General features: G+C 42.9%; 1 pseudogene; it reads right to left on the minus strand.

Annotated features, from left to right (window-relative positions):
• Window positions 1–90: 90 nt before the first annotated feature.
• LOC138848320 (zinc transporter ZIP1 pseudogene) lies at window positions 91–18,973 on the minus strand (annotated as a pseudogene).
• Between the last annotated feature and the right edge of the window lie 593 nt (window positions 18,974–19,566).

Consider the following 19,566-nt stretch of genomic DNA (forward strand, 5'->3'; position numbering starts at 1 on the left):
CTCTCTCTGTCTCTACCTCTCTCTGTAACCCTGTCATTCAAATAAATAAAATAAATCTTAAAAAAAAGATTTGTTTATTTAATAGGCAGAGTAACAGAGAGGTAGAGGCAGAGAGAGAGAGGATGAAGGTCTTCCATCTGCTGGTTCACTCTCCAGATGGCTGCAATGGCTGGAGCTGTGACTATCCAAAGCCAGGAGCCAGGAGCTTCTTCCAGGTCTCCCACATGGATACAGGGGCCCAAGGACTTGGATCATCTTCTACTGCTTTCCAAGGCCATAGCAGAGAGCTGAATTGGAAGAGGAGCAGCCAGCCGGGACTAGAACCAGTGCCCTTATGGGATGCTGATGCCGCAGGCGGAGGATTAACTTACTGCGCCATGGTGCCGGCCCCAAGGGTCTTTTTTTTTTTTAAGGTTTATTTTTATTTATTTGAAAGGCTGAGTTATTGAGAGAGGGACAGAGCTTCCATCTGCTGGTTCATTCCACAAAGGGCTGCAATGGCTAGAGCTGGGTCAATCCAAAGCCAGGAGCTTCTTTTGGGTCTCATGTGCGTGCAGACGCCCAAGCAGTTGGGCCATCTTCTGCTTTCCCAGGCTCATTTAATGTGGAGCTGGATTAGAAGAGGAGCAGCTGGGATTCGAACCAGTGCCCATATGGGATACTGGCACTGTAGACGGTGGCCTAACCCGCTATGCCACAATGCCAGCCCCATCTTAACTTTTAATTTTCCTATGTTACTCTCTTTTTTGTATAAACCTTTTTTTATTTGGGTAGCATGTCCCAAAGCAGGTCAGTTAGTAAAAATAGGTTCAAGAGAATACAGCCTGATGGATAGCCTTCCTTCCCCAAAAATAACCCTGGTGGGTAGAAATCTCCCTATCCACTTGGGCTCCTCCAGTATTAAACAAAAAAAGTTTTGGTAGCTCAGTATTTATCATCTGTGCCTGGGGCACCATGTCCATGTTCCATATTCCTAAGGTGCAGCAGTGGTAGGTGGCCCCAGCTCTCCAACAGTCCCCCGACACACATCCCGGCAAACATTTCTGCTCCCCACTCTCCCCCAAGGATCTGGGACCAAAATAAAGCAGATTCCCTCTACTGAGGTGCTGGGCAGGGCTCACTGCCACATCACTGTGCTTTGAGAAGAAGGAAGGAAGCTATTTGGCACTTTAGAAATAGAGGAGTGTGCAGAACTGGAGATGCCCTAGAATTCTGGTAACAATACCACCGAGGAGAGACCATTTGGTACTACTCCCCTGGGAGAAGGGAAGCGGGAAAACTTATATGAGTACAAGAGCAGGAGGAGTCCACTCCAGTGGCAGGTGCTGGAATTGAAATGGGCTAAACCCAATAGGACACTGACTCTGGGCCCATGTTCTCCTCTTACGCTTACCCCATAGCAGCATGGTTCTACCTCTAGCTTTCCTAGTGTCAGTCTGTCCCTATCCATAGTCCCTGACCAGTCAGTGTCCTCTGATCATCTCTCTAATGACTTAACTGTCTTGTTTCTTGGGCCAGCCTTTGCCCACTGCCTGTGGGGAGCAACTCAGACTAGACTAAGTTACTGGAATTAAGACTTATTCTATGCATCTGCTCTCCAACAATATGGCACTGGGAGAGGAGTAAACAGCTTCTACGCAGCTGTCTCTCGCCAACTTGAGTGATGACCTGCAGGAGCTGATTCTGCTCCTGATTGGAGGAGAGCAGCGTACTCGGCATGTGGGTAGCAGAGTTGGGATTGGTGGAAGAGGACTATAAAGGAGGAGAGAGAACATGCACCAGGGACATCTATCTGAAGGAACACCTGAGCAGCCCCCGAGAGAGCCGGCCGGCGGTGTGCCGCTTCCCCGCGGAAGTGGGGAAAGTGGCAGGGGGAACCGCCCTTCCACGGAGGTGGAAGGGACGGTAGCCAACCCAGGAAGAACCAGCAGCAAACCCGGGGAGGGCCGAGCAGACAAAAGAACAGCGCAGGGTCCTGTGTCGTTCCTCCGCGAAGAGGGGGAGCGACAACTGCCTTCTCATTGGTCGAGATAATTCCAAAGCCTCCATCCCTACCTCTCAGAGAACTCTGTGGTCCTCAGTACCTCCCTTCCCCATTCCTTTTCCCCCCACATACTTGGGGGAGGGGAGGAAGGGAGGGCAGCGACACCTGCTAATCAACCTCCCCTGCCCCTCTCTTGATGTGTCCTAGATTTGAGTGAGGAGCAGGTCAGTGAGCAGAGCAAAGCCTGCTAGGAGCAGAATGACCTTGAGGACCCTCTGCTCAGAAGTGGTCAGCTCCTGAGGCAAGATTCCCAGTAAGGTGATATAGAGGAAGGTGCCCACTGCCAGGCCCTCTAGCACAGACTGGGCCAGCTGGTGCAAGGTTCTGCCAACTCTGCCAGAGCTGCACCCAGCCTAGTGCCTAGAGGTGTCATGCTTGAGAAGAGGATCCCACAGCCAGCCATGACCTTTACTCGCAGGTGGCTCTGCAGCAGCCATAGAGACAGGCCAGGATACCCTTGTGGAGCAGCAAAGCCAGATAGAGATCCATGGCCCGAGCCTGGTCCTGCTGCAGCCCCACTGCTAGCCCCTCGAACACTGAGCGCAGGGCCAGAGAGAAGACCAGTACACAGGCACGCAGGGCTGAGGGGCTGCCGGGGCTCCATGTGCCTGTGGGATGCCTGGACCATCTTGCCAATGCTGTGGCCCACCATGCACTGTTCCCAGCAGAGCCCTTGTTTCCTCCCGTGGTGGTAGCCCCAACTGCTCCTTGTAAGCCAGGGTGATCTGTTCCATCACGAGGACCAGGAAGAATGTCATGGCTAAGATGGACTCTTGTAGGAGAAACTGGAGTGTCATGTGCAAGGCTGCCCAGGGCCTCATCTATCACAGCTACGTAGTCAGGCAGCAGGTCCAGGAGACAGGTGGCCAAAAACACCCCACCCAAGCAGCTCACTAGGCTCAGGGCTTTCTGGAGGGAACCTGAGGCTTCATGGCTGGCTCCAGGCTGCCACAGCATGCAGAGGGGCACCAGGCTTCAGAGGAGGGTGAGCACCAACAGCAGCACCAGGGCCTCCAGCCCCCCGGGCACTGGGGCTCCAAAGCCACAGCCTCTAAGCACCACACCAGGGGCTCTGGCTCTCCCCAGGGCCCCATGGCAGTTGTGGTTCCAGCAACTCTCCGACCTCACCAGGGTCTCACTACCGTTGCTCTTTTAATTGATATATTTAGATAATATGCATTTAATGTTATTTATATCATTAGATTAATATTTTCCATAATTATAATCATTTTCTGTTGTAGTTCTTGTTTTTCTAAAGTCTTATTTTTTGGTTAATGGGAAGACAGAGACAGAGAAAGATCTTCCATCTGCTGGTTCACTCCCCAAATTTCTCAAATAGCCATGGCTAGGCCAGGAAAGTTAGGTGACAGGAACTCTGGGTTTCCAACCAGTGTGGAAGAACCCAAGTATTTGAGCCATCACCTGCTGTCTTTCAGGGTGTGCGTTAACAGGAACTTGAATCAGAAACTGTGTAACCAGACTCAGTCCAGTCATTTCAGTATGGGATATGATCATCACAGTGCGCATCTTAACTACTTATTTTAAACTAACATAACAAACCCCAACCCCAATTCTTGTTTTTTAAATCATTTCTGTCTTCTGCTTTTATCTTTAAAAAGATTTCTGTTTATTTTATTTGAAGAGTAAGAGAGACACACAGAGAGAGACGGATCTATGATCTGCAGGTTATTCCCCAAATGCCTGCAATAGTTTGGGCTGGTCCTGGCCAAGCCAGGATTTCAGTCTGGATCTCAGATTGAGTTGACAGGGATCAAAGTACTTGAGCCATCTCCTGCTTCCCACAGAGGGTGGGTTAGCAGGAAGCTGGAATTGGGAGTGGAGCCAGGACTCAAACACAAGCACTCCAATATGGGATGAGGGTATTTCAAGTACCCTGTTAATAACTATGCCATGCCTACCCCTCTCTTATTTTAATTGAGCTTCCTATAAGATGCCATTTTATCTCCTCCATTAAGGTATCATGGGTATGGGTTTCCTAAATTTTTGTTTTGATAATTTCCCTTGAGTATACAATACATATTTCTAACTGATTTAAAGTCACCTTCAAATAATAATGTATTATTTCTTGGGCAATAAAGGTAAAATGTTCTCGATTCCTTTGCCCTATCCTTTATATAGTTTATTTTTTTAAAAAAAGATTTATTTATTTATTTGAAAGAGAGAGAGAGAGTGGGAGAGGGAGACACACACACACACACACACACACACACACACATACACACAGAGAGATAGAGAGATCTTCCATCTGCTGATTGACTACCCAAATCGCTGCAATGGCCAGAGCTGGGCAGATCCAAAGCCAGAAACCAGGAACTTCTACTGGGTCTCCCATGTGGGTTCTGGATCCCAAGCACATGGAACATCGTCTGCTACTTTCCCAGGTGCATTAGCAGGGAGCTGGATCAGAAATGGAGCAGCTGGGACTTGAACAGTGCCCATATGGGATGCTGGCTCTGCAGGCAACAGCCTAACCTACTACACCACAGGGCCAGCTCCTAGATAATTTCTTTTAGCTGTTAGAAGCTGTAATGACCCAGTAGAATGTTAATATTGTCATTTTGAATAAAAGTTTATTTATTAGATCTTATGGGAATAAAGTAAATATTTTATAGTACTGTCATTTAGTTCTTTTTTTTATATAAGATTTGTTTATTTATTTGAAAGAGTAACAGAGAGAGCTCTTCCACCTGCTGGTTTACATCCTAGATGGCTACAATGGCCAGAGCAGGGCCAGACCAAAGCCAGGATCCAGAAGCTTCATTTGGGTCTCCCATGTGGACGCAAGGGCCCAAGGGCTTGGGTCATCTTCTACTGCTTTCCTAGGTCATAGTAGAGAGCTGGATTGGAAATGGAGCAGCTGGGACTTGAACTGGGCCTGCTAAGCCACAGCACCAGTCTCTCATTAAGCTCTTTAAAAACATTACTTTATGTGACCAGACATCTAAAATTATATGTCTCTTTTTCTTGAATGAATTCCTTTTTTGGTTATTTATTTGAGAAACATAGGGACAGACAGAGACCTCCTTTCCACTGATTTACTCCCCAAATGCTCACAGCTTCCATGTCAAGGACAAGACAGAATCTGGGAGCTTGAAACTCGATACAGGTTTTCCCTGTGGGTTTCATGAGCTGAGTCACTTGAGCCATCACTGCTGCTTCCCAGGGTCTACATTAAGAGGAAGCCGGAGTCATGAGCCATATCCATATCCAGGGATTGAACCCACATACTCCAGTGAAGGACACAGACTTCTGTACTGTTAGGCTACGTCCCACCCCCATTCTGTGTTTTAACTGTGAGACACAGATACAAAATTGAACACCCTGCCTGTAATTCGACAGCAGTATTAACAATGAATAAAACAGTATAAGGACCCTTCCATGTGGCTTCAAGGTTAGTTTTACATTAGTGGCATTTCATAATACCAGATTGCCTAGTTGTCACTCAGGTAAGGACTGATCAAAAAATTCAAGGGGAGATCTGGCAATCTGGCACAGCAGGTCAAGCCACCACCTGCAATGCCAGTATCACACATGGGCACCATTTTGAGTCCTGGCTGCTCCATTTCTGGTTCAGATACCTGATAATGTGTCTGGGAAAGCAGCAGTTGATGCTCCAAATACTTGGGCCTCTGCACACCTGTGGGAGACCCAGATAAGGTTCTTTGCTTTAGTCTGGCCCAGCCCCTGCTCTTGCAAACATTTGGGGAATGAACCAGTTGATGGACTATCTCTTTCTCTCTGTCTCTCCCTCTCTCTCTTTACCTCTGCCTTTCAAATAAGTAAATAAATCTTTTTAAAGAAACCAGAAAAAGATTTTAAGGTGGGGGGACCTACATCGTGGCACAGCAATTTAAGCCACTGCTGAGACACTGGCATTCCATTTGAGTCCTGCCTGCTCCACTTCCAATCCACCTGCCTGCTAATGCATCTTGGAAAGTAGTAGAAGATGGCCCAGGTGCTTGAGTCCCTGCCAGCCACATGGAAGGACCAGATGAAAATCCAGGTTCCTGTTCTTGGTAGGGCCCTGCGCTGGCCACCTAGAGTTGTTGATAAGAAGACTGTGTATTTGATTAATCCCCAAAAGTGCTGGAGGACACAGGCTCCTGACTGTTTTTTATGTTATTATATCTAGGATTGTTTCCTAATTTCTTTTTTTTTTAATTTATTTATTTGAACACCAGAGTTACAGAGAAGCAGAGGCAGAGAGAGAGAGAGAGAGAGAGAGAGAGAGAGAGAGAGAGAGAAAGGTATCTTCCATCTGTTGGTTCACTCCCCAGATGGCTGCAATGGCTAGAGCTGCACCGATCTGGAGCCAGGAGCCTCCTCTGGGTCTCCCACATGGGTGCAGGGGCCCAAGGACTTGGACCATTTTTGACTGCTTTCCCAGGCCATAGCAGAGAGCTGGACAGGAAGTGGAGCAATCAGGTCTCGAACCAGTGCCTGTATGGGATGCCAGTACTGCAGGCAGTGGCTTTACCTGCTCCACCGCATCACTGCCCCCTCCTAATTTCTGTTTTAGATAGTTCATTGTTATTGTATTGAGATGCTTCTATTTTTTAAAATCTTATTTAAGCAGTTTTAATTAACATATACTACTTGTACTGCTTGTATGCAGTGCAATTATTTTTTAAATTTATTTTATTTATTTGAAAGTCAGATGTAAACAGAAAGAGGGAGAGACAGAGAAATCTGCTATCCACTGGTTCACTCCCTGAACAGCCACAGTGGCCAGGTTGAAACCAGAAGCCGAGTGTTCCATCTTGGTTTCCCACATATGTAGCAGAGACCAAAGTATTTGGAAATCTGCTGCTGTTTTCCCAGACACATTAGCAGAGAGGTGGCTCAGAAGTGAATCAGCTGGGCTTCAAACTGGCACTCATAGGCAGTGGCCTGACCCATTGTGCCATAATGCCAGTGACAGTGCAGTATTTGAACAAATAATAATATAATAATATAATATAATATAATAATAATAATAATAATAATATAAGCTGATTAGGTCTTTCCATTTTCTTTTCTTTTGTGTTTTGAGCCTGCCAGCTCCTCTCCTCCAGTTCTTTAAATACCACAAAATATGGGGCTTTACCCACCATGCCACAGTGCCAGCCCCTCCATTCCTTTTTTTAAATGTCTGAATGATATTCTCTTGTCAGTTCTTTTTTAAAATTTTTTTGACAGGCAGAGTGGACAGTGAGAGAGAGAGACAGAGAGAAAGGTCTTCCCTTTGCCATTGGTTCACCCTCCAATGGCCACTGCGGCCGGTGTGCTGTGGCTGGTGCAATGCTCTGATCCGAAGCCAGGAGCCAGGTGCTTCTCCTGGTCTCCCATGCAGGTGCAGGACCCAAGCACTTGGGCCATCCTCCGTTGCACTCCCTCTCTGCACATAGCAGAGAGCTGGCCTGGAAGAGGGGCAACCGGGACAGAATCCAGTGCCCTGACCGGGACTAGAACCCGGTGTGCCAGCGCCACAGGCGGAGGATTAGCCTATTGAGCCATGGCGCCGGCCCTCTTATCAGTTCTTTCACTAATAGACACCTAGATGGATTCCGTATCATGGTACTGTGACTTGCATTACAGTGGGAGAAAGACTATGCTCTGATATGCTGATTTCATTTTCTTCTGAAATATTTAGTCAGGAGTAAGATAGCTGTGCCATATGGAGGTAATTTTATTTATTTTAGAGTGACCATTCTTTTCTCCATATTGCCTATGTTAATTTGCATTTCCATCCACAGTGTATAAAGTTCATTTTCATATCCTCAGCATTTAAAAAAACTTTTGGGGGGTAAGATGATTTTTTAAAAAGATGTATTTATTTACATTAAAAGGCAGAGTTACAGAGATGCAGAGGTCTTTCATTCTTTAGTTTGCTCCACAGATGGCTGCAATGGCTGGAGCTGGGCTGATCCAAAGCCAGGAGCCAGGAGTCCCCTCCAGTCTACCATGCAGTTGCAGGGGCCCAAGGGTGTGGGTCATCCTCTACTGCTTTCCCAGGCCATAGCAGAGAGCTGGATAGGAAGTGGAGCAGTCAGGACTGGAACTGGCACCCCATGGGATGCCAGAACTGCAGGCAGAGGCTTTATTTTCCCCCAAGATTTACTTGCTGGGGCCAGTGTTGTGGCACTACCTGCAGCACTGGCATCCCATATGAGTGCCGGTTCGAGTCCCGGCTGCTCCACTTCTGATCCAGCTCTCTGCTATGGCCTGGGAAAGCAGTGGAAGATGGCCCAAGTCTTTGGGCCCCTGTGCACATGTGGGAGACCCAGAAGACTCTTTTGGCTTCAGATCAGCTCAGCTCTGGCCGTTATAGCCATTTGGGGAGTGAACCAGCAGAATGGAAGACCTCTGTCTCTGGCTTTACATCTCTCTGTAACTCTGTTTTTCAAATAAATAAAATAAATCTTTAAAAAATATTTATTTATTTGAAAGTCAGAGTTACTCAGAAAAGGAGAGGCAGAGAGAGAGAGAGAGATCTTCCATCCACTGGTTCACTCTAATTGGCTGCACTGGCCAGAGCTGGGCCTATCCAAAGCTAGGAGCCAGGAGCTTCTTCCGGGTCTTCTACACAGTTGCAGGGGCCCAAGCATTTGGGCCATCTTCGACTGCTTTTGCAGGCCATAGCAGAGAGTTAGATCAGAAGCGGAGCAGCCAGGACTCGAACCGGTGCCCATATGGGATTGTGGCACTGCAGGCAGTAGCTTTACCTGCTACACCACAGTGCCAGCCCTACGTGCTGGCTTTACTTGATACTCCACAGTGCTGGCCCTAATATTATGTTTTGACTTGTGTTTATTTAATGGCTAATGGCATAGATCATTTTCTCACATGTTCTTACCATCTATATTTATTTTTCTGGGAAATATCTATGCAGATCCCTGCCCATTTCTTTTCTGCATGAAATTCTGGCCTCAAAGAGTTTGGGAAGACTCCCTGCATTTCAACTTTTTGGAATAGCTTGAGAGGGATCGTGCTATTTCATTTTTAAAACCTGGTGGAGCGCTGGCACCGCAGCTCACTAGGGTAATCCTCCACCTGTGGTGCTGGCACCCCGGGTTCTAGTCCCAGTTGCTCCTCTTCCAGTCCAGCTCTCTGCTGTGGCCTGGGAAGGCAGTGGACAATGGCCCAAATGCTTGGGCCCTGCACCCACATGGGAGACCAGGAAGAAGCACCTGGCTCCTGGCTTTGGATCAGTGTAGCTCCAGCCATTGTGGCCATTTGGAGGGGTGAACCAACGGAAGGAAGACCTTTCTCTCTGTCTCTCTCTGTCTAACTCTGCCTGTCCAAAAAAAAAAAAAAAAAAACCACACCTGGTAGAGATTGGTAGTAAAGCCATCTGGTGCTGACCTTTAATATGTTTGGAGACTTTGATTCCTGTTACTCATTATTGACCCATTCATGTGTTCTCTGCCTTTGTGGTTCAGTTTTGATAAGCTATATGTATCCAGAAATTAACCATTTCTTTTAGGTTTTCAGTTTGCTAGTGTAGTAGTTCTTTTCTTTTTAATTTATTTTATTTACTTGAAACATAGAGTTACAGAGAGAGGCAGAGACAGAGAGAGGGGTCTTCCATCCACTTGTTCACTCCCCAGATGGCTGTAAAGGCTGGAGTTGTGCTGATCTGAAGCCAGGAGCTTTTTCTGGGTCTCCCACATGGGTGCAGGAGCCCAAGGACTTGGGTCATCTGCTGCTGATCTCCCAGGCCATAGCAGAGAGCCATATCAGAAGAGGAGCAGCTGGGACTAGAACCAGTGTCCATATGGGATGCTGGGCTTCAGGCCAGGGCATTATCCCACTGCACCACAGTGCTGGCCCAGTGTGGTAGTTTTTAATAGTCTCTAGTGATCTATTGTATTTGTGTGATAATATCTTCTTTTTCTCTTTTTTTTCCCTTTGAATCTATTCCTTGTTTTCTTAGTGCAGCTAAAGAATTATTTTGCTTTCTAAAGAACCAACTGTTGATTTTATTGATTTTTAAAGTTGCTTAAGATTATTTCTTACTTCTGCTCTGATCTTTATTAACTTTTTTCTACTGCCATTTGTTCTGGATCATTCTTATTTTCTAGGTCCCTGTGACGAGTTGCTTATTTCTAGGTCCCTGTGACTAGGTTGCTTATTTGATAATTTTCAGTTTTTGATGTTTGGCACCTGAAGCCATACTTTTAGTTTCTTTTTTCTTTTGGCATTCCTTCAACATTTATTCATTTTTAAAAAGAGATAGTGGCTATTAATACCTCTGAGCACTTACTTTGAGACTTTTTATAAACAATTAACCATTTTTCCCACAACTAAATCCTATACATACTTTTTTACAACTTCCTTGTTTCTTTACTTTTAATATTTTTTTAAAAAATTTATTTAATGTATGTAAATTTCATGTATTTCCTATATGCAGATTTGGGAACATAGTGATACTTCCCATCCCACACTCCCTCCCACCAATGCTCTCACTCTTCTTCCTTCTCCCTCTCCCATGCACATTCTTAATTTTTACAGAGATCTACTTTCAGTTAATTTATATTGATAAGATTTACCTCAACTGTTGTTCCTCAACAGTTGAAACAAGGGCTGTAAACAATCATCAAACCTCAAAGTATCAATTTCACTACTATAGATTACCTTATAGGTACTCTATTAGTTACCACAGATCAGGGAAAACATATGGTATTTGTCTTTTTGGGACTGGCTTATATCACTAAGTATAATGGTTTCCAGATGTATCCATTTGGATGCAAATGACTCTTCTGTGTAGTGTTCCATAGTATATAGTACCATAATTTCTTTATCCAGCCTTCAGTTGATGGGCATCTGAGTTGATTTCATATCATAAATTGAGTTGCAATGAACATGGGGGTACAGAAAACCCTTTAATATGCTAATTTCATTTCCTTTGGGTAAATTTCCAGGAGCAGATGACTGGGTCTTAAGATTTCTGAGGTACCTCCAATACTGTCTTCCACAGTGGCTGTACAAGAAGAGTGGATTAGAGTACCTTTTCCCCCACATCCTCACCAGCATTTATTGTTTGTTGGTTTCTTATGACAGCCATGTTAACTAGGGTGTGGTGAAGCCTCATTTTGGTTTTGATTTGCATTTTTGTTGGCCATTTGAATTTCCTCTTTTGAAAAATGCCCTCAGGGCCATTACTGTGACACAGCAGATAAATCTACAGCCTGCAGTGTGTGCTTCCCATATGGGTGCCAGTTTGAGTCCCAGCTGTTCCACCTCCAATCCGTCTCTCTGCTGTGGCCTGGGAAGGCAGTAGAAGATGGCCCAAGTCCTTGGGCCCCTGCACCCACATGGGAGACCTGGAAGAAGCTCCTGGGTCCTGGCTTCAGATTGGCATAGCTCTGGCCATTGTGGCCAATTGGGGAGTGAACCAGTGATGGAAGACTCTCTCTCTCTCTCTCTCTCTCTCTCTCTCTCTTTCTCTCTCTGCCTCTCCTTCTCTCTCTGTGTAAATCTGACTTTCAAATAAATAAATAAATCTTAAAAAGAAAAAAGTCTTTTCCCATTTCTTAACTGGATTGTTTTGTTGTTGAGTTTGTGAGCTCCTTATAGATTCTGGCTATTAATCCTTTATTGGTTGGATAGATTGCAAATATTTTCTCCCATTCTGTTGATTGACTCTTCAGTTTGCTGAGTGTTCCTATTGCAGTGCAGAAGCATCTCAGCTTGATGCAATCCCATTTGTTAATTTTGGCTTTGATTGCTTGTGTTTCTGGTGTCTTTTCTAAAGAAGTCTTTGCCTGTGGCAATGTCGTGCAGAGTTCCCCAGTGTCCTCTAGTAATTTTATTGCATCAGGTCATAGATTTAGGTGTTTGGTTCATTTTGAGTAAATTTTTGTGTAAGGTATAAGGAAGGGGTATTGTTTCATATTTCTGCACAGGGAGAACCAATGAGTTCTTTGGCTTTATTTCTTGCAGGACTTATCTTCCTCTTCCCCATGCTTTAAAAATATTTATTTATGTAAATGTTTATGTATTTTTGTTTGTATATTATGTATATTTATGTATTTATTTGAAATGCAGAGTTTTCATATCATTATAACGCCAGGGCTTTCTTTTTCTTTGTGAAAGCTCTCTGATCACTGTTGAGGTCCTCCCCTGGGTGAATTATCTGGTGTATTATGAGGTTTGACTTCTGGCACTGGCTTTTCCACACATATTATGCTCATAAGGTTTCTCTCCTGTGTGAATGCTCTGATGTCTTAGGATATGTGACTTCTGGCAAAAGACTTTTCCACATTTATTATATTCATAAGGTTTCTCTCCTATATGACTTCTCTGATGTGTTAAGAATTGATTTATTGCAAAAGACTTTCCCCTACTGATTGCACATATGATGTTTCTCTCCTGTGTGAATTCTCTGATGTATACTGAGCAATAACTTGCAGCAAAAGGCTTGTCCACACACATTGCATTTATAAGGTTTCTCCCCTGTGTGAACTCACTGATGAACAGTGAGTTGTGACTTCTGGCTATAGGCTTTCCCACACTCACTACATTCAAATGGCTTCTCCCCTGTGTCGATTCTCTCATGTTTTACGAGGTCTGACTTGCACCAAAAGGCTTTCACACACATATTACATTCATAAGGTTTCTTTCCTGTATAAATTCTCTGATGCAAAGTTAAATATGACTTCTGGACAAAGGCTTTTCCACACTTATTACATTCATGAGGTTTCTTCCCTGTGTGAATTTTCTGATGTGTTATGAAGTGTGACTTCTAGCAAAAGGCTTTCCCACATTCACTACATTTGTAAGGTTTCTCCCCTGCATGAATTTTCTGATGTATACAGAGGAGTGACTGATTACTAAAAGCTTTTCCACACACATTACATTCCTAAGGTTTCTCCTCAGTATGGATCCTCTGATGTGATGTGAGGTGTGATTTCCAGCCAAAGGCTTTTTCACATTTATTGCACTTATAAGGTTTTGCCACCATGTTAACTCTGAAGTCTAGTGAGGTCCAACTCCTGGTAATTGGCCTGTCCACATTCATTGCACCCAAAGGGCTTTTCTCATATGTGAGTTTTGTAATGGATAGTACAGCAATATTACAGCTGAAAGATTTTCATTGGCTTTACACACATAAGGTTTCTTTCCTGTATACATTCTCTGGTTTATTGTAATGTCTGATTTGTGCCAGATAGTTTCTTCATACTCACTAGATTCATAGAGTTTCTCTGCTGTGTGGGTTTGTTGATGCTTACTGAGGTTGTATTTTTTTATGGAAAGTTTTATTTCCTCTCTGAGTTATCTTTCCGACAAAGACAACTGACTTTTCAGAGGTGTCTTCCATATGAACCCTCTCAAATGTAAAGACTACCTTCTTATGCTTTAAATCTTTTATTTGTCCACTGTGTTCTAATGCCTGCTGCACAGTCTGAATCTTGTGATATTGACTAGCAGGTTCACAGCACTGGAAAGAGTTCCCAGGTATGTTACTGTCACGAGATTTCTCTCCAGCTTGTATCTCATTAGGCCCATTAGGCAGATACACATCATGGAATGCACTGAATGCCTCAGGTTTTACTCCCTTTTTGATAATCAGTTTTGGAACATGTCTTGGACTTAAATTAGGTGTTTTTCTTAACTCTCTTGTGAACTGATATGTTATTTGTCATTACATCTGGAATCAAACTTATCAAACTTATGTCTGCATTGTCCTGGTTGGTCCCAATCAGGTCATCTCTTTTCTGGGCTACTACTGAAATGAAAAAAAAAAAAACACTTACCATGAATCACATCTAGCTGTTTCTCCTGGAATGTTCATGTAAAAGAAATGAAGGACTTGTTATCTTTGTTGTCTCAGTGGCATATGATTTAACATAATCATAAAAGATATTTACTTGTGAGCTTTATATGGCTTTTCCCTTAACACGTTCATATAATAAACCATACCAACTCTGTGTGACTGAACAGTTTCACTCACCCAATGACAGCAGGCAGCTTTAGGTCTCCAGCATCACATCCCTGTATAGGATTCTTTGAGCATTGTCCAGGCCCTGCCACTCCTCCCAGGTGAAGTTCATAGCCAGGTCTTCAAATGACACCAATGCCTAAAACAGTACATCTCTCGTCAACATATCAGTTCTGGGTCACAAAAGAAGACTGAGAATGCACTCTTCTATACGTGTCTTATATGCCTCTTACATAAGATGTAGCCTATTTTTTATATGATATAGCACAAGAAAGCAAAACCACAATGAAAATAATGACTCTACTAGTTTTATAATTCTAATATCACTATAATAGAAACTTTCTAATGTATCTGGAAAGACTTTCTGCTTAATAATTCTGGAAGGAGCTGACAATGTAATCTGTAGGCATAAGTGTGAACACATACTGAAATAACATGTTAGATGAACTAAGAGAAACATGTTCAGTGTACCTCAGGGTAATGAATTTTGCTTTAAAAATAGTTTTTATATTATCAGGTTACAGCTTAATAAACCACCAAAGATGATTATATCTGTAACAATGTGTTTATGACTATGATGCAACACAAGTCAGGCAGGACAAGCACAAGTAACAGAGGCCAGGTGAATGGCACTACAAACTGAACCACATCTGGGTTCCTCAAAGGTGCTCAGGAAGCTAATAAATGAGTGATTCTTTAGTTACATACTTATTATAATAACAAAAATAAAAATTTGTATGTGCTAGTTGGTTCTATAAAATTGCCCATATTTCTTCCAACAAACAAAACAGTTATTATTCAGATGAAAATGATCACCCACTACCTAAAACACAGGATGGAAATACTTGGGAAAAGGGGCAATTACTTGACCAGATTTACATTTAAAATCATATCCTGGCGTCCAGAGTGGGTAAAGGTCCCACCAGAAACGCCAGCATCCCATTTGGGCATTGGTTTGATTCTCAACTGCTCCACTTCCAATCCAGCTCTCTGTTAATGCACCTGGGAAAGCAGGAGAAGATGTTCCAAGTGCTTGGGCTCCTTCATTCATGTAAGAGAACAAGAAGCTCCTAGCTCAGCATGATCCAGAACTAGTTGCTGCAGAGTGGTGGGTTTTTTTTTGGGGGGGGGGGTGTAAGGTATCCATCTCTCTCTCTGCCTCTCTCCATCTGTAACTGTTTTTCAAATAAATAAATAAATCTTATAAAAAATCATACTCTGGAAGGGAATGATAAGAGCTAAACGGAGAATTACAGGAAAAATGAGGAACATTAGCACTAACCATATAACAGAGAGCAATAAGAAATAGCAAAAGGAACTAAATATAAAAAGGAAGAGAGAGGGCCTGACATTGTGGTGTGGCAGGCAAAACTTCTCTCTGATGCCAGCAACCCATATGGGTGCCAGTTCATGTCATGGCTATTTCAGTTCTGATTCAGCTTCCTACTAATGGTCTGAGAAAGGCAGAGAAAGGTGGCCCAAATGTTTGGGCTCCCGTCACCCACTTGGAAGACCTGGGTGAAGCCTCTGTCTCTGGACTTTGGACTTCAGCCTGGTCCAGCACTTGCCATTGTATCCAACTGGGGAGTGAACCAATAGATGTAAGTGTCTCTCTCTTTCTCTCTCTCTCTCTCCATCTTTCAAATAAATAAATTAAAAAAAACCAAGTAATCAAGAAAGCAGGAACAGAATTCAGTGTTAATTTCTTGTGTAAAAGGTGAAACATGGAGTTTAATTACATGTTATATGCACGAAGGGCTGGTAGACACTTGCATTGTAAATAGAAATTAGGAGAAAATACAAAGAATATGATAGAAAGAAATGACACTGAACTTAGACAAACTGTTTTGAAGTTTCTGTAGTCAAATACGTGGACACATTCAAATAGCAACCAACATATAACCTAGAGTTTGAAATCTAGACTGCAGATAAAAATTTGGAAAGCAGCAGAATTTCAATGATGCTTGACACCATCAGAATGAATGATTCCAATATAAGCTAACATAAAGAGCAGAAAAGCAAATAGTACTAGAATGACATAACAATCAATGAATTTGTCAGATTTCTTTGTGAGATACAGAAAAGCTTAATTATAAAGAGTCTACTAATGAGCATATATGATTTCAACATTTTTACTACCAAAGGAATTGTATGTTATTTTCACTCTAAACATCTCATCATATTTCTTGTTCCACAGAAAAAAACATTCTTTGATCATCCATATAGATTTGAAAAATATATTTTCTTTTTTTTAAGCTGTATTTATTTTACTTGAAAGTCAGAGTTGCACAGAGGGAGGGGAGGCAGAGAGAGAAAGAGGTCTTCCATCCACTGGTCCACTCCCCAATTGGCTGCAACAGCCAGAGCTGTGCCAATCCGGAGCCAGGAGCCTCTTCCTGGTCTCCCACATGGATGCAGGGGCCCAAAGACCTAGGCCATCCTCCACTGCTTTCCTAGGCCACAGCTGGAGAGCTGGATCAGAAATAGGGCAGCTGAGACTTGAACCAGTGCCCATGGGGGAGGCTGCCACTTTAGTCAGCAGCTTCACCCACTACGCCACAGTGTCAGCCCCTGAAAAATATATTTTCAAATATTCCATTTGTAAAACACACCCTCAGTAAAAGAGATTTCAGTGCATTTTCTTAACATGATATACTGTATATATCTTGGCCCCCCAAACAGTATCACAGTTCAAGAGGAAACACTGGGACACAAGGATGCTACATGAACACAATTATTCAGCACTGTGAGAGCTATTAGTCAAATCAAAGATAAATGCAAATGATTATGATCAAAATGCAACTTATACCTACAAAATACAAAGAATCTTCTGAAATGTTCTCCTATTAGGGTAAATCAAAAAATTAAAAGATCTGAATATAACATAAATGTCATCAGATGGAGCAGGGCATTCAACATAGCTATTAGGATGCCAAAGGCCCAGCTCTGAATCCTAACCAAAAGTTTTTACTGGCGCAGACCCTAAGAAGGCAGAAGTAATGGCTCAAGTGCTTGTTCACCTGCCGCCCATATGGTGGATCTAGATCCAGCTCATTTCTCAGCTCACTTTAGTAGATCTCTCTAGTGTAATAAATGGGGATGTGAATATGAAGACTTTCCTGAATATTTTTAGTCTTTTGAAGAAACACAGCACCTTAGAGTCATCTTAGACATTCATGATACCCAAACTTTAGTGTCGACACAGCAAAAACCACATATTATAAAGAGGTATAATATGATTTGCAAGTAAAAGATGATGACTCAGGGCTAACATTGTGGCAGAGTGGGTTAACTCACCACCTATGATGCTGGCTGCTCCACTTTCAATCCTGCTCCTTGCTAATGCATCAGGGAAGGCAGCAGAGGATGATCCACAGTGTGGGGCCCTGCCACCCAAATAGGAGACCCAGATGGAGTTCTTAGCTCCTGGTTTTAGCCTGGTGCAGCCTTAGCTATTGAAGCCATTTGGGGAGTGATCCAATAGATAGAAGATCTCAATATCTCTGTCTCTCTCTCTCTCTTTCTCCGAAATTCTGCCTCTCAAACACATAAATAAATATTTGAAAAGAGATGGCTATTGTGAACCACAAAAGCATTTAAAATCTTACAAAAAATAAAGTCAAAAAAGAGCACACATTCCATATATAAAAGCAATAAGCAAAATCTGACATGTAGGCCTATTTATCAACTTCTTTATATAAATTATTATGTAAGATTTGATATGCACAGCAAAAAATAAGACTGGAGACTTTAAGAGCAGACATAATGAAAAAACAAGATTAAGTGTAGAAGACAGAGACAGATTTTATACTATCAACATCTGAAAAGTATCATGCTGATAACAAAGTATTTCACAAGATGAACTTTCACAGAAAAAAACATGAAATTCAACAAAACTTAGACACAGCCATTAGGAGGAATTGAAAGGCAACCAAAAAAAAGGCCACACTGGATTGAGGAAACCTGTAAAGGAGAAAGTCAATCATTCAGCACATTTTATTTAGAGGAAACTCTCCTGTTTACAAGATCAAGGAAGAAAAAACTACAGTTTTAATACTTGTGATGTTGTATTAGAACAGCGGGGAAGAAAGATAGACATTGTGGTATAACAGGCTAAGCTGCTGCTAGCAATGCTGGTATCAAATATCAGAGTAATAGTTTGAGTCATGATTGTTTGGCTTCCAAACCAGCTCCCTTCCAATGTGCCTGGGAAGGGGGCAGATGGAGTAAGTACTTAGGGCACAGCCACCTGTGTGGGAGACTCACATGAAGTTCTATCTTTCTGGCCTACCTATTTGAGAAACAGACCACTGGATGGAAGATCTTGCCTTCTGCACAGTGCATTTCAAATAAATACATAAATATACATAATATACAAACAAAAATACATAAACATTTACATAAATAAATATTTTTAAAGCATGGGGAAGAGGAAGATAAGTCCTGCAAGAAATAAAGCCAAAGAACTCATTGGTTCTCCCTGTGCAGAAATATGAAACAATACCCCTTCCTTATACCTTACACAAAAATTTACTCAAAATGAACCAAACACCTAAATCTATGACCTGATGCAATAAAATTACTAGAGGACACTGGGGAACTCTGCACGACATTGCCACAGGCAAAGACTTCTTTAGAAAAGACACCAGAAACACAAGCAATCAAAGCCAAAATTAACAAATGGGATTGCATCAAGCTGAGATGCTTCTGCACTGCAATAGGAACACTCAGCAAACTGAAGAGTCAATCAACAGAATGGGAGAAAATATTTGCAATCTATCCAACCAATAAAGGATTAATAGCCAGAATCTATAAGGAGCTCACAAACTCAACAACAAAACAATCCAGTTAAGAAATGGGAAAAGACTTTTTTCTTTTTAAGATTTATTTATTTATTTGAAAGTCAGATTTACACAGAGAGAGAAGGAGAGGCAGAGAGAGAAAGAGAGAGAGAGAGAGAGAGAGAGAGAGAGAGAGAGTCTTCCATCACTGGTTCACTCCCCAATTGGCCACAATGGCCAGAGCTATGCCAATCTGAAGCCAGGACCCAGGAGCTTCTTCCAGGTCTCCCATGTGGGTGCAGGGGCCCAAGGACTTGGGCCATCTTCTACTGCCTTCCCAGGCCACAGCAGAGAGACGGATTGGAGGTGGAACAGCTGGGACTCAAACTGGCACCCATATGGGAAGCACACACTGCAGGCTGTAGATTTATCTGCTGTGTCACAGTAATGGCCCTGAGGGCATTTTTCAAAAGAGGAAATTCAAATGGCCAACAAAAATGCAAATCAAAACCAAAATGAGGCTTCACCACACCCTAGTTAACATGGCTGTCATAAGAAACCAACAAACAATAAATGCTGGTGAGGATGTGGGGGAAAAGGTACTCTAATCCACTCTTCTTGTACAGCCACTGTGGAAGACAGTATTGGAGGTACCTCAGAAATCTTAAGACCCAGTCATCTGCTCCTGGAAATTTACCCAAAGGAAATGAAATTAGCATATTAAAGGGTTTTCTGTACCCCCATGTTCATTGCAACTCAATTTATGATATGAAATCAACTCAGATGCCCATCAACTG

The sequence above is a fragment of the Oryctolagus cuniculus genome, unplaced genomic scaffold (assembly GCF_964237555.1).
Source record: "Oryctolagus cuniculus unplaced genomic scaffold, mOryCun1.1 SCAFFOLD_69, whole genome shotgun sequence".
NCBI classification, from domain to species: Eukaryota; Metazoa; Chordata; class Mammalia; order Lagomorpha; family Leporidae; genus Oryctolagus; species Oryctolagus cuniculus.